We start from the raw sequence: 14786 nt of genomic DNA, 5'->3' as shown, positions 1-14786 counted from the left end.
TTCCTCAAGTTCTTTTTTCAGATCTGGTATTATTCCTTTTATTCTTCCCCTCCGGCCCCCAAGATTCAAAATTAGTCCTTTGCAACGGGTTTGAGGTCAGGTGGCGGAAAGGACTACCCCAACCTTGCCATTGTCACCTTGCTTTCCCATCTCTTCTCTGAGACACCCATGTCGACACGCTAAATCCCGTATTTGCCCAATCTGAATCCCAAAGCCCACAGGCATAGCCCTTTATGGCAGTGGGGAGATGGGATGGGATGGGACTCTAGTACCTTGCATACATATGACCTCACTGCAGTTCAAGCAAGACGCACTGTTGTGTCAGTTTTATATTAGTTATGCAAGTGTAGTGTCACTAAACATGTGAAGAGGCCTTTTCGGGTGGGGGGCATTCACTGTTTGTCTCACATGGCAGATCAGCAACAAAAGCACCTGTAGTAACTGGACGTGTGAATGGAAAATAGAGCTGTAGATACACAGGAGAAAAAGCTTGATCGGAGCTAAATCAACTCCCTCCCCTACCCGCCCCGTCCACCATTACTTAAAACACAGAGTCACATTTGGAGAGTCTGTAGAGGATCTACTCCAGCATTTCACCTAGCTTAATTATCTACTATTGCCTCACAAACCATCTCAAAATGTAGCGACTGAAAACAACAGTGATTTATTATTTCCCATAGTTCTGGGGTGGCTGAGGGGCTCCTCTACTGTTTTCACCTCATTTATGTGGGACTCACTTATGTGGCTGAACTGAAACGGGGTGGGGTTGGGGGGGGAATCCAAGATGGCCTCATTTGTGTTCCAGCAAATGGTCCCAGCTGTTGGCTGCAGTGCTTCATTCTTCTCCACGCGGCCTCTCCTCCTAGTGGCCAGACCTTTCAAGAGGGAGGAGGCGGCAAGGCTTCTTGAGGGCTGGGCTCTGGAATTCCTACAACATTCTATTGGTGAAGTCAAGCCATACGCCTGGCCCAGATTCGAGGCAGAGAAACAGACTCCCTCCTTGAGGAGAGTCATCGCACAATATTATGGCCAAATTTTTCAATTTGCTGTATCACTCAACCCTTGCTATAGCATCTCTGATATTGTTGGACTTGAATAAGATTAGTGAGGGGGTCCTTGTGTGTTCCTGAGGAAACCTGCTTCAGGTGGATCACCCACAGCCTTTCTCCCTTCATAAGAATATCCCTTTGGTTCAGAATAAGCTTCAGGGTTCCTTGCTTCTTTCTCCAGTACTGGGGAAGCAAAACATTTAGTGGGATGAGTGAAAGAAAGTTCACATTTAGGACACATAGATGGAATAACTTCTTTTGTCCGAGTTCTATTTGAGCTAGGTCTGCCTTCTGTGGGAGACAACCTCATTCTAAGGGCTAAATTGGGCCAGTATGGGGCTGAGGGGAAATAAAACTAATGAGCTGACTGGGCCTGTACCGGGCTTTGTCTTGAATGTAGACGAATAAAGGGGGCCCCTGAGGATTCTAAGTTGCTCAGCTTAGTTCACTGGAGCAAGGCAACAGAGAAATTAGTTGGGGAGATAGTCCTGGTCAGGAATAAAGTGTGCCCAGGGCTATATATATCTGAGGAAATTAAGTATTGTCGTAAGTAGTTAGATGGCATGATGATAAGGAGAGTTGACAAGATGCTGACATGGCTTTGGTCTAGTGGCCTATTACTCGTAGTGTGCTCACTGGGCCGCGGGGAGAATCGTGGGCCCACCCCAAAACTACTGAATCAGAATCTGCATTTTAACAAGATCACCAATGAACACATATGCTCATTAAGGTTTGAGAAGCATTGACCTAGAGGGCCTTCCTGGTACCATTAAATCATATCCCACGGGAGGCCCCACATAAAACTGGCCTTAACTTCCAAAAAAGAACCATGCTTGGTACCACCCAAGGCTTTCTGGGAACAGAGAGGGCCCAGTCTCACTATGGGCCCTTTCTCTAAGCAGGAATTCTTAACTATTGTTTTTCAAAACAGCTTTAGTGAGATGAAACTCACAACCCATACATTATAGTATAATGCAGACCCTATTTAAAGTGTACAATCCAGTGGTTTTTAGTATCTTCAGAGATAGGTGCAACCACCGTAGTTAATTTTAGAGCACTTTTATCACCTCAAGGTAAACCTCATATCTTTCAGCTATTACCTTCCCCAACCCCCCACCCTCCTTCTGCCCTCCTCTTCCATCTCTACCTTAAGAAACAGCTAATCTACTTCCTTGCTTCTGGGCTTCCGTATGAATGGAATCAAATAATATGTGATTCTTAACTATTGTTTGGATCATGGGCCACCCATTGAAATGCTACTGGAATCCATGAGCCCTCTCCCCAGAATGTCCATATATATAGAACGTAATTATATGCACCCGGAATTTCATAAAATCTCATGACTCCTCTAAAGCCTTTGTCCAGGGAGCCAAGATCAAGAACTCGTGATCCGCGGCCAGTCAAAACGGGTAGGTATTGCCAGCAGGTCTGGGACTGGCTTGCACGGCACCGGCAGAAGGGATGGAACCATGCAGGGATGGGGCACGCAGGGTTCTCGCCAAGGTGGAAAGTGACTAACGCGAAAAGCAAAGGACAGGCCCCGAGTGTTTACAGAGCTGAAGAAACTGTGTTTATAACACATAGTTTGCCGAGGAGGGGGCGATAGTGAACAGATGTGTCATTTGTAATTATTCCTAAAGATGTTAATTATGCAAATAGAATCTCTGATTAGGGTTCTAAAAAAAGAACCCCCTCTGTTGCAGGGTGTCGGATGTGCACAATCAGGCACGCTTGCTGACTCTTCCTGCAGGTAATCACTGTTGGTGCCAGACTCATCACCTGGGGCTCTTGTTTTAAAATGTGCCGTCCGGGGAGCCAGAGTGGGGGCCTGCGAAGCGCTTTCCAACTGCAGAACGTTAAAACTGGACGCCGTCTTGGAGATCGTGGGGCCCGGCTCTGTCCTCGTGCCGAGGCAGAAAACGAGGCCCAGAGAAAATGAGCCACTTGTCACCGGTAGCACAGGGAGAAGAGGCCCCGTCTCTTACATTATCAGTTTGCTTCTCCTTGCCTTATTGCGTCAAAGAGGACATAAGGCAATTATCAGTGATCTAGGCAGAGTCTAGTCTGTGGGCTGAGGGCCAAGGGAATGATGTGAACCAACGATCTCCCTGACCCACCCGGGGTACGCATGTACGCATGTGCGTAGGGAAGGGGACCGTGAGTAATCGGAATGACTGAGGGTCAAGAGACATCAGTCTGTGCGGCTGTTCCCGGACTCCTCGCCTCGTGTCCATTGCACTAACTCTGTGCCTGCTTGTCCACAAGAGGGAGGCAAGGGAAAGGAGAGAGAGAAATCCTCAAAGTCCAGCTGGTTCCTTGCTGGCAGCTCTGGTCCAAGGCCTGCTGCGGAGAAGATGAAGTTCCTGATTAAAATATGACTGCCTTTCACAAAAGCTAGCCGGGCTCAGCTGTGTTTTCCTTGAACCCCTTTACCTCAGTAAAGAGAATTTTTCCCAAAGGCTGTGTGTTATCCAGAAAATGCTTCGCGGCCTCTCCGGAGGGCTAGGACCATTTTCACACCTGCCTCGAGGCTGTGCCAACTTCCCAGCAACCCTCGAGGCGGCTTCACAGGGAGAACGCAGAAGGTGTGAGTGGAGTGGAGAGAGGTGGCAGTGATCCAGGTAATTTAGCCACATGGCCTGCCACTCCACAATATCGATGGCACTGCCAGGGCTCATAAACCATTGTGTTAGGCGTTGGGAGAAGGTATTAAAAAATAATTCTCTCTACTCTGAGAGAATTTTCATCTAATTCAGGAGCTGGTGAGCCAAGGGACAAAAGGGACAAAGGGGACTTAGGGTGGCTGAAGAGACAGAACACGGTAGTAGGATCTACAGATGTGCTTTATTCCCTGGTCTGCCATCAATCAGCAGCACGACTTCGGGCCAATTACTGCCGTTCTCTGCGTCTCCTTGCTCTCATCCTGAAGAAATTTAAGCGGACAGACTGCATGGTTGTAAAGTTCTCCGTGTCTAGAACTCTGGGCTTCGAGTTCAGATGTGGGGATGTGAATACCTCAGCCAGAAAGAGAGAATCTTCCACCGGGGTCGTCAGACTTATCAGGAAAAAGTATAGGATGTCCAGTTTCACAGGACGCATCCTTTAGTGCCTTGTCCCCATGCACGATTTGGGATGTTCTTAAACTACGAGATTGTGTGTTGTTTATCTGGAATCCAAACTTAACTGGGAATTCTGTATTTTAGTTGGCAAACTGCCTTCCCCCAAACATGTCTGACCCGCTCCCATGAAGAGGATCGTTACCGCCTTTCCCCAGCCTCTTACTGGGACCTCTGTGGACACTGACTGACTAGGATATCCATAAGTAAGGCAAGACCTTTGGCTTCTGCTTAGGCGTTCACTGCCTGGACTCAAGAGCTAAGGGCTCTCTTCCCCTCCTTCTCTCTTGCGCAGGGGAAGAAGCAGAAAAGTCTCTTTTCCTGATCCCCACCGCAGACCCCACCCTTTCTGAAGGCGGAGAGAGGGGACTTGGCAGTCAGTTCTGAGGGGCCATTCATCATAGGCATGCCAAGGGCTCAGGCACCAAGGTGTCGATTTGGAAAGGAAGCAGAGGCCCCATTTGTCCTAAAGTTTAACCTTTTCCCCTCCAATCCAGCTTTTACCAGTGAACTCTGCATGTGGGGTGTTATTGGGTGCTTGGTGGCCTAAGCCTGATACTTTCCTTCCAGCTGGGCAAGTGCATTTCTGTGCTTTCCTATTTGGCCTAAGGGAGGAGCTTTAGGTCCCAAGCCTCTTATATTATTGTTGTCTCTAAGGTTCAGACTTGTTGACCCACTTAGATCCAGCCTCATTGATGATCAAAAAGAAAAAGCGAAGTGGATGGCGTGTGACATCACTAGGCTGGGGTAGGAGGAAAAGATCAGATACAGGTCATCCGGCACATGTCTTACTTATTTATGGAAATGATCTGAGAACTCCAGGCTGTGAACACTGGCTCGCGGCATGAAAGAAGGTGGGAAGGGCTCTAGGCTGGTTGCTCAGCCCTGATGTTTCTAGTTCCAGATGTTTACATGAGACAGTTGTTCTTCGGTCATCAGGGGGGTTTTCATAGCTCTGGCTCTTACGTCCTGCCTGGACCTTTGCCGCACAGCGTTGTGACTCATGCCTCCTCTACTTGGTTTTCCTAAACGGAGATCGATTATGTCACTACACTGCCTGAATCTTACTCTTTTCTACAGAAGTGAGTCCACACTCCTTAGCGTGGACACAAAGTCTTCCTGGGCTGATATGGCACTCTTCGAATTTCAACTTTTCTCCAGCTGCCCCCTCCCTGCTCCCAGGCACCCTGGACTGTAGTCCAGAGACCCTCCTGGCTGTCTCCTGAACATTCTCTTCCACATCACCAAGCCTTTGCACATTTTTGGCCCATCTAGTTTGAATGCTCTGCCTCTTCTGTCTTTGGAAGACATTGTCTTTTGAGAATGAACTCAAGTGTCAGCTTTCTGAAGCCTTCTTGAATCTCTCTCTCCCTGGCCGAATGTCTGTTCCCTTCCTCTGTGCTCTCGGACTCCACCATATTGCACTGTAACCATTGGGCTGCTAGGTGGGAGACACTTGTCTCGGAACTTGATGAAAGCAAACATTTCGTATCATCCATCTCTGTATCCCTTCTCCAATGTCACATGCCACTCCTATTACAGTGTCTGTCACAGAGGGGGGCATTCAATCAATAATAGTTGCATGCATAAGGGCAATAGAATATGGCCCACAGAGCTGACGTTTAAGCTGTTTTCATTGTGTGATGTGTGTGAATTGTCAGACCAAATAAATCTTCAGGGTGGAAATGACTGCATCGAAATGTTAGTATAGGAACATACTGCAGCCCATAAAAACCCAATAGATACTGTAATTTAAATGAGAGATATTTATCTCAAGGCACAAATTAGAATAAAGCCACAGCATGAAACACTTGTAATAGACTAACACTAGCATTAGAATCAGTACTCAGTAATCCTTCTTTCTTTGGGCTAGAGAATGCCTATTTTGGTTATCAAATCACATCTCATCAACATATGTATTGTGATTATGACTTATCAAAGGGTTTTTTTTTTTTCTTTGTCACATGAGATCCAATAGATGGGCAAACTATCTCTATTGGCAAGTACCTTGTGAGCGGCTGTGAGACTGATTACAAGGTCAGGGGTATTTATTTGGTACTTGGCCTATATGAAATCTGGAGTGACACCTCTTCTAACACTTTATTTCCTTCAATATACATGGAGCATAAATTTAGCTCTCCAGCTCTGAAGATCTTCAGGGGCAGTCCCATGAAACTAGACACACTCTAGAGAAAGAGCACTGGACTTGGAGTCCACATTCTCTGGTTACTAACTGTTATTAACCAGATATGTGTTCCTGGGGAAGTGACACAACTTCAGAGGGCCTCAGTTTCCCGATCTTCATGACGAAGGGGCTCTACTAGTGATCTATGAAGATGTTTCTCTGCTCTGTCATTTTGATCTTACATGCTCCTCTGCAGGGACAGATTGACCATAAACTTAATGAAGCTTCAGCTTCAGGACTCTTTGCTTGTGTAACTCCTTCCAAAGTCCTTGGATGGGCCTCATCGAAGGCCTTTACGTTGCTATATATTTCTATAAAGTTTCAAAAGTAAGATGTTTTGACTGAAATTGGTTAGGACAGCTGCCTCTTTCTACTCCCCACCTTCTTTACAATCCCTCAGGTGTTGGCCAGGCATTTCTGGGATCCAGTTAAGGGGAAGCTAAATTGGGCATATGTTGATTTTGAGTTTAATGATATGTGTTTATGCAGTCTATAGTACTTCTGGAAATAGTTACACTATAGCTGGCCATTCTCTTGGTGGTGTGGCCTCCAGGAATATTTCTACCACCTGCTGTGCTGGTTTGGTCGCTCCTGTTGCATGAAGATGCAAAGCCGTACCTGGTGTCATAGAATGAACTTATCCTACAACACTTGGCACTGTGGGAGAGGGAGGGAAACAATGCTTGAAATGTGGAGAGCGGGGGGCACCTGGGTAGCTCAGTCGGTTAAAGCATCCGACTTTGGCTCAGGTCATGATCTCATGTTCATGAGTTCGAGCCCCCTGTAGGGCTCTGAGCTGACAGCTGGAGCTATGTCTCCCTCTCTCAGTCTCTTCCCTGCTAGCACCATCTCTCTCTTTCTCAAAAATAAATAAAACATAAAAAAAAAGAAATATTGCAGAGCCAGAAGCTGGTCTGTTGAAAATTCTTTCAATCATCAAACATATAAAAAGTAAATAGAGGATTCAGTTCTCAATGATGCCAAAAAAGAAAAACAGGAAATATTCTTCCATCTAGAATATATTCAGTAGGGCAGCATATACCATTACAAACATACTGTTTTCTCTCTTTTTTTTTTAAATTTCAAGTGCTCAAAATAGAATTTACCAGAAAGCCTGTGTTTGTAGGAACAAAAACCGTAATACTAGTACTTCAAATAGTAAGTCTGTGATGTTGCAGGTTTTGTGCATCTCAAAATAAGTCTTAGCATAGCTGACTCATGTTGTCCAGATGAGTTCTGCTGGGTTTAGAAATAGCACGTAGTATTGATACAGTGCATCAAAAAGCCCCAAAGAAACAAAGGTTCTGGTGACAGAACTCTCCATATTCATCAACAAGGCAATTGATGTAGTTAGAAAAGTAATTTGGTTATCCTGCTATGTAGCTCAGCATATTGTAGACACAATCTAAAAATGTATATGATGTAATCCAGGGATGCCTTAATTTCACATTCATTTTGTATCAGTTTCTGGAATGGTCGATTATACTAAAATTCAAATATGAGGGGAGGGTTGTTTCCTCCTGGAAAAGGAAGAAGACCAGCAGAAACTTTGAAATGTGAAAAACTCTCCTATTTTATCACAACAGAAGCTAAAAATTTTGATGGTCAAAAGCATAAAGACAAGCGGGAGCATGATGACAGAAAATATCAATAAAATGATAAGACAAGAAGGAAGTTTACATGAACTGGGACATTCCAAGACAAGAAATAGAAAAGCAGAAGAAACAGGTGCCTGGGTGGATTAGTCGGTTGAGCATCTGACTTCGGCTCAGGTCGTGATCTCGCGATTCGTGGGCACGTCGGGATCTGTGCTGTCAGTTCAGAGCCTGGAGCCTGCTTCGGATTCTGTGTCTCCCTCTCTCTCTGCCCCTACCCCGCTCACTCTCTCTCTCAAAAACAAACATTAAAAAAATGTAAAAAAAAAAAAGGGGGGGGGCGCCTGGGTGGCTCAGTCGCTTAAGCGGCTGACTTCAGCTCAGGTCATGATCTCACAGTTCCTGAGTTCAATCCCTGCATCGGGCTCCGTGCTGACAGCTCAGAGCCTGGACCCTGCTTCAGATTCTGTGTCTCCGTCTCTCTCAGACCCTCCCTCACTCCTGCCCAGTCACATTCTCTCAAAAATTAAATAATTTCTTTTAATTTAAAAAATTTAATTTAATAAATTTTTTTAATTAAAAAAAGAAATAAGAAAGGCTGAAGAAAGATGGAAGTAACGGTTCACACAAAGACATGGACTACAAAAGGTTAACGAGTGTCGTTGACGCAAAGAGTATTTAGTGTGACCATGGAAGAAACATGCAATGCCGTGACTCTCCCAGCTCCCAGCTGAAAGACCCTGGAGAGAGTTTATCCCAGATGTGACAAAACTCTAAAGATTTGACACGACACTGTAACAAGTTGGAAGTTGAAAAAAAGCCTTTTCTAAATGATCAATATTCAGAAAGACATTTCTTGGAGACTGAATTACCTTTTTCATCTCCCTATCGATAAAAAGATTAGAGGACAAACTGTTAATGGTATAATACAATGGCTAAACATTTAGAAAAATATTATGGATGTGTGTTATCAATTCAACAGTAAACACTGTTTTGTCATTTCCACCACTCGATTTTGTGATGTTTGTGATATTTTCAGCTTGGAAGAGTTAGTGTTTTATTGTGACTTATTGCTTCGTTGTAAATAAATATTCAGTTTGGACTCAATTTTTGTTTGTAATTTTGTACTCACTTTTGGTAAAGAAGGTTTCCCAAATTATATAAGCTTTAGGTCCCACAAAACCTGGACGTGTTGCTGTTCGTCTGACAGCGTCCTTTATAGAGCAGCGCTTCTTAAACTTTAATGTGCATGTGGATTCCGTGGGGAGCTTATTAAAATGCAGCTTCTGAAATTCTGCATTTCTAACAAGCTCCCAGGTGTGATCTAGGGGGCACACTTTGGGAATCAAAGGTCTAGAACAATGTTCATAGCTGGCTGTGCAGACCACTTGTGATGCTCTTAGAAAACATAGATGCCCAGACCCCACCCCTCCAGATTCTCACTCAGAAGGTCTGGATTAGGGTATTAAACTCCACCACCACCACCACCACCGCCGCCGCCGCCGCCATCATCACCACCAACAGCAGTTTACAAGTACAGAAAGAAGCCCTTTTATATGCTGTTGGTAGGAATTCAAATTGATGTAATTGGATTGATTTATTAGGTGGATTTGTCAATATCTTAAAAATTTTTTTTTAATGTTTATTTTCGAGAGAGAGAGAGGGAATGAGCAAGGGAGACAGAAATGGAATCTGAAACAGGGTCCAGGCTCTGAGCTGTCAGCACAGAGCCTGACTTGGGGTTTGAACCTACGAACTGTGAGATTATGACCTGAGCCGAAGTTGGATGGTTAACCAACTAAGCCACTCAGGCGCCCCTGATTAGGCAATATTTTTCTGGAAGAAACCAAAAAGAGGTCAGTCAGCAAGGCAGTCTGGGAAAGGCAGTTTATAGATTCCCACACTAAGGTATGAAGCAGAGGAAGGGAGGATGGGCTTTGGCCGAGAGCAATCGATCTATGACTTGTACACAATACATTTTCTGTGACCTTGTAGTTCCACTTCTAGGAACTTATCTTAGTAATATTTATATGTATCAAGATACATGTATAAGATTGTTCAATTCCATATTATCTGTAATAGGGAAAAATTGGCAGCAACCTACATGCCCATCAATAAATTCTGCAAATTATGGAACATCTGTACAATGGAATAACAATAGCTCATGTTCACTAAACAATTACTATGTGCCCAACATTATTCTAGGTTACTTATAAGTATTAACTGAGTTACTCTTCACAACTATCATGTTTCCATGTTACAGAGATGTGATTTATATGCATTGATGTGGAAAGCTGTCCAGGGATATAACAGGCACAAAACACATAGCGGAATATTAAATGTGATATATTATGCATTGCCAGTATAATACACTAGCAACAAAAAGTAACACATTCCATTGGGATGCACACTCCCTGGGAGATAACTACTGATCCAGAACGGAAATGAAAGGACATTCAGTTACATCAAACAAGCCGTTTTCATGCAATGTGGTTAACTGGTAACACATTCAGAGAAAGACAAAATAAAAACGATCAGGTCGATTTGGTGTGTTAGGATATTCTGTCAGTCAGTGGTCAGACAGGTGGGGATTCTGAGGGATGGCGATGTTAGGGGTGGTGGGAAGAACTGACCCACAGGTGTTCCTGTATCTCGTCTCTTTTAGCACACACGCTAGGGAGACCTACACCAACGCCACTTGCTCAGGTGTTTCACTCTTCCAAATCTTTGCATTATGCTCTCTTACCATAGTGACACCATTCCGCTGCTTTTAGTCCACAGCAAGTTTTTTTTTTAAATGTTTACTTGTTTTTGAGAGAGAGAGCATGAGAGAGAGAGGGACAGAGAGAGGGAAGGGACAGAGGATCCAAAGTGGGTTCTGCGTTGATAGCAATGAGCCCGATGTAAGGCTTGAACTCAGGAACCATGAGATCATAACCTGAGCCTAAGCCAGACTCTTAACCAACTGAGTCAACCAGGTGCTCCACACAGCAAGTTTTTCAAAAAACATATTTTCAGGGGTGCCTTTGTGACTCAGTCAGGTAAACGTCCAACTCTTTTTTTTTTCCTTATGTTTTGTTTTTATTTTTGAGAGACAGAGACAGTGTGAGTAGGAGAGGGTCAGAGAGAGAGGGAGACAGAGAATCTGAAGCAGGCTCCAGGCTCTGAGCTGTCAGCACAGAGCCCGATGTGAGGCTCGAACCCACAAACTGTGAGATCATGACCTGAGCTGAAGCCGGACGCTTAACTGACTGAGCCGCCCAGGTGCCCCAACTCTTTTATTTAATGTTTTTAAAATTTATTTTTGAGGCAGAGAGAGACAGAGCATGAGCAGGGAGGGGCAGAGAGAGAGGGAGACACAGAATCAGAAGCAGGCTCCAGGCTCTGAGCTGTCAGCACAGAGCCCGATGTGGGGCTTGAACCCACGAAACATGAAATCATGACCTGAGCGAAAGTCGGAGGCTTAACCAACTGAGCCACCCAGGCGCCCCAAACGTCCAATTCTTGATGTCCACACAAGTCATGATCTCACAGTTTTGTGGGTTCAGGACCCACATTGGGCAGCAGGGTGCCTTCTTGGGATTCTCTCTTTCCTCGGTCTCTGCCCCTCCCCTACTTGTGCCTACATTCTCTCTCTCTCTCTCTCTCTCTCAAAATAAATAAATAAACATTAAACAAATAAAAATATGTATTTTCAGCATTTTACTGTGGGAATTTTCAAACGTACAGAAAAGATAACATATATTTACAGGGATCACTCATACACCTACCAGCTAGATTGGATAGTTAACACTTTACTACCCTTGTTTTATTGCGTATCTATTTGTCTCTCTATGCATCCAGTGATCCGCCTCATCTTGGGGATGAATTCAACATACTTCCCCCTAAATACTTCAGTTGCGTATCAATAGCTATAGTTTCATATTTTTTTATAGTTCTTTTTCTTTCCTTTTGTGGTAAAATTGGTACACAAAAATGCACAGATCTTAAATGTATCCCTTGATAAGTTTTAGCAAATACCTACATTTGCTTAAAATTTTTTAAATGTTTTATTTATTTTTGAGAGAGAGAGACAGCATGAGCAGGGAAGAGTCAGAGAGAGAGGGGAAACATAGAATCTGAAGACAGGCTCCAGGCTCTGAGCTAGCTGTCAGCACAGAGCCCGACACAGGGCTCGAACCCACGAACCGTGAGATCATGACCTGAGCCAAAGCAGGATGCTCAACCGACTGAGCCACCCAGGCGCCCCTACATTTGTTTAATTCAAATCTCAATCCAGAGAAGACTTAACCACCCCTGAGAGTTCCCTCATGCCTCTCGCCTGGGGGCACCTCCCCACCTCTGTGTCAATCCTCCTACCCAGCTTCTACTCCGATTTCTTTTTCCACCCTTGATACCTGTTCTAGAACTTCATATAAATGGAACAACACAATATGTCTTTTGTGTAAGGCTTCTTTCACTCAGCATAGTGTTTTTGAGATTCATCTATGTTACTGCTTGTGTTAATAGTTTGTTCCTTCTTACTATTCAGTAGTATGACATTGTTTAAATACAGGACAGTCTATTTTCCTACTAATTGATACCTGGGACCTTTCTGATTTATAGCTATTATGATGAAAGCTTCTCTCAGTATTCTTGTACAAGTATTTGTGTGGGAATACACAAATTTCTCTTGGGAAAAGGAAAATACCTAGGAATGTAATTACTTAGTCATGATAGATAGATGATAGATAGATAGATAGATAGACAGACAGACACACACTGAGGCTATGCATTCTGGGAAGTAATTCTACAGAAATGATGTTTGTCCTTCCCTGTGCCTCACACCAGGAGGCACATTTGTCACCTCTTCCCACCACTAACCTTGATTACTTGATCATGTTGTTGTCTGTTGAGTCTCTCCACCTTAAATTCAACATTTTGGCTTTTAAATTGATTAGTGTTTTATGGGAACATATTCCGAGATTAGTCAATATTCTATTTCTTATTAAACTTCTAACTACTGGGGCACCTGAGTGGCTCGGTCGGTTGAGCGTCTGACTTCAGCTTAGGTCATGATTTCACATTTCGTGGGTTCAAGCCCCACTTCGGGCTCTGTGCTGACAGCTCAGAGCCTGGAGCCTGTCTTCCGATTCTGTCTCTCTCTTTCTCTGCCCCTCCCCTAATCATCATCTATCTCTCTTTGTCTTTCAAAAATAAATAAATGTAAAAATAAATTTAAACTTCTAACTACTGGCCTTAGCAACTGACTCGACCACATTTATGATGGTTGCCAGATTCCATCATTTCTTTCATTTTTATTAGTTGGCATTCTATTAGATTTTCTTTTCCCTCGATCATTCATTCATTGTGTATATGAATATGCATACATGGACCCCAATTTTATTCAGTGGGTTGTAATCCATTATTATTATTATTCTTGGTTTAAGCATTTATTTGCCCCAGATTTGACCCTATCACTCTGGCTCCTGCCTCCTTTTGCCATATCCCCATTCACGGGCATTTTTTAATTTTCTGGCATAAATGATGTTTCAGGTTCAACTTGCACGTTATCTGTTGCAGTCCTGGAAGGCACCATTTCCCCAAATATCTAGTTTCTTCTTCTTCTTTTAAAATTTTAGAGAGAGAGAGAGAGGGTGGGGAGGGGCAGAGGGAGAGAGAGAATCTCAAGCAGATTTCATGCTAACTGTGGAGCTCAAAGAGGGACTCAATTCCACGACCCTGGGATCATGACCTGGGCCCAGATCAAGAGTTGGGCATTCAACCAACTGAGCAACCCAGCCATACCTCTAGTTTCTTTTCATAAAGGACATTTAGGGAGCATCTGGCTGGCTCAGTTGGCAGAGTATGTGACTCTTGGTCTCAGGGGTATGAGTTTGAGCCTCACATTGGGTCCAGAGCTGACTTACAAATAAAAATAAAGGGGCGCCTGGGTAGCTCAGTCAGTTAAGCTTCTGACTTCAGCTCAGGTCATGGTCTCCCAAATCATGAGACAGTGCAGAGCCTGCTTTGGATCCTTTGTCTTCCTCTCTCTCTGCCACTCTCCCGCTCTCTCTCAAAAATAAGTAAATCTAAAAAAAAATCCCCCACAAAAATATAAACAAATTGATTAATAAATAAAACTGGCTTAAGAAATAAAGGACATTTAGGAACCAAAATTTAGGCACTCAGTGTATTAATTGGTAGTGGGCTGCATTTCTTTTAGGCTCACTCACTCAGCGGACAGAGATAGGAAACATACCGTATATTACATGTGTATATGGATATACAGATGTATACACATTTTCATCTGTGACTATTTCTGTATCTATCTGTGTGTCTGTATATATTTACACACGCACACACAATAATAATAAAAACATAAGTTCATACCGACACCTCAATTCCAATCCAACACCTCAGGGTTCTTTCTAAACTTCCTGTTTCAATGTTTATAAATATCTTCTCTGGCAATGAGAATTTTGGCTCTTGTGATCCTCAGTGTATTTACCTATTTGCTCAATTTCCCAACCACACCAGCTGCCTCTCCTGCTCAGCTCCACATCCCACACCCTTCCCGCCTGGCGTCTCCCCCCTTCCTCCCCTGGAGCCTTGGGCTCGGGGCTTCCTGTCCACACCTCCATGTGGCTTCCTAAACACTGTCACTGCCCTGTGACTTCAGCCACTATGCTGACTTCTCCATGCTGGGGGTGGGAGGGAAAGAAGGATGGTGGGTATTTTGGAGGTTAAAAAAAAGAAATTAACAAAACTTGCTCTCTTTTCCATGTGCTGTAGTTCTATTTCCCTGCACCTGGTCCTGCACCTTCACAAAGGGAAGCACCATGACTGAAGGGAAGGATTG

Source organism: Suricata suricatta, chromosome 4 (genome assembly GCF_006229205.1).
Source record: "Suricata suricatta isolate VVHF042 chromosome 4, meerkat_22Aug2017_6uvM2_HiC, whole genome shotgun sequence".
In the NCBI taxonomy this organism is placed as follows: domain Eukaryota; kingdom Metazoa; phylum Chordata; class Mammalia; order Carnivora; family Herpestidae; genus Suricata; species Suricata suricatta.
This window is presented reverse-complemented; position numbering follows the sequence as displayed.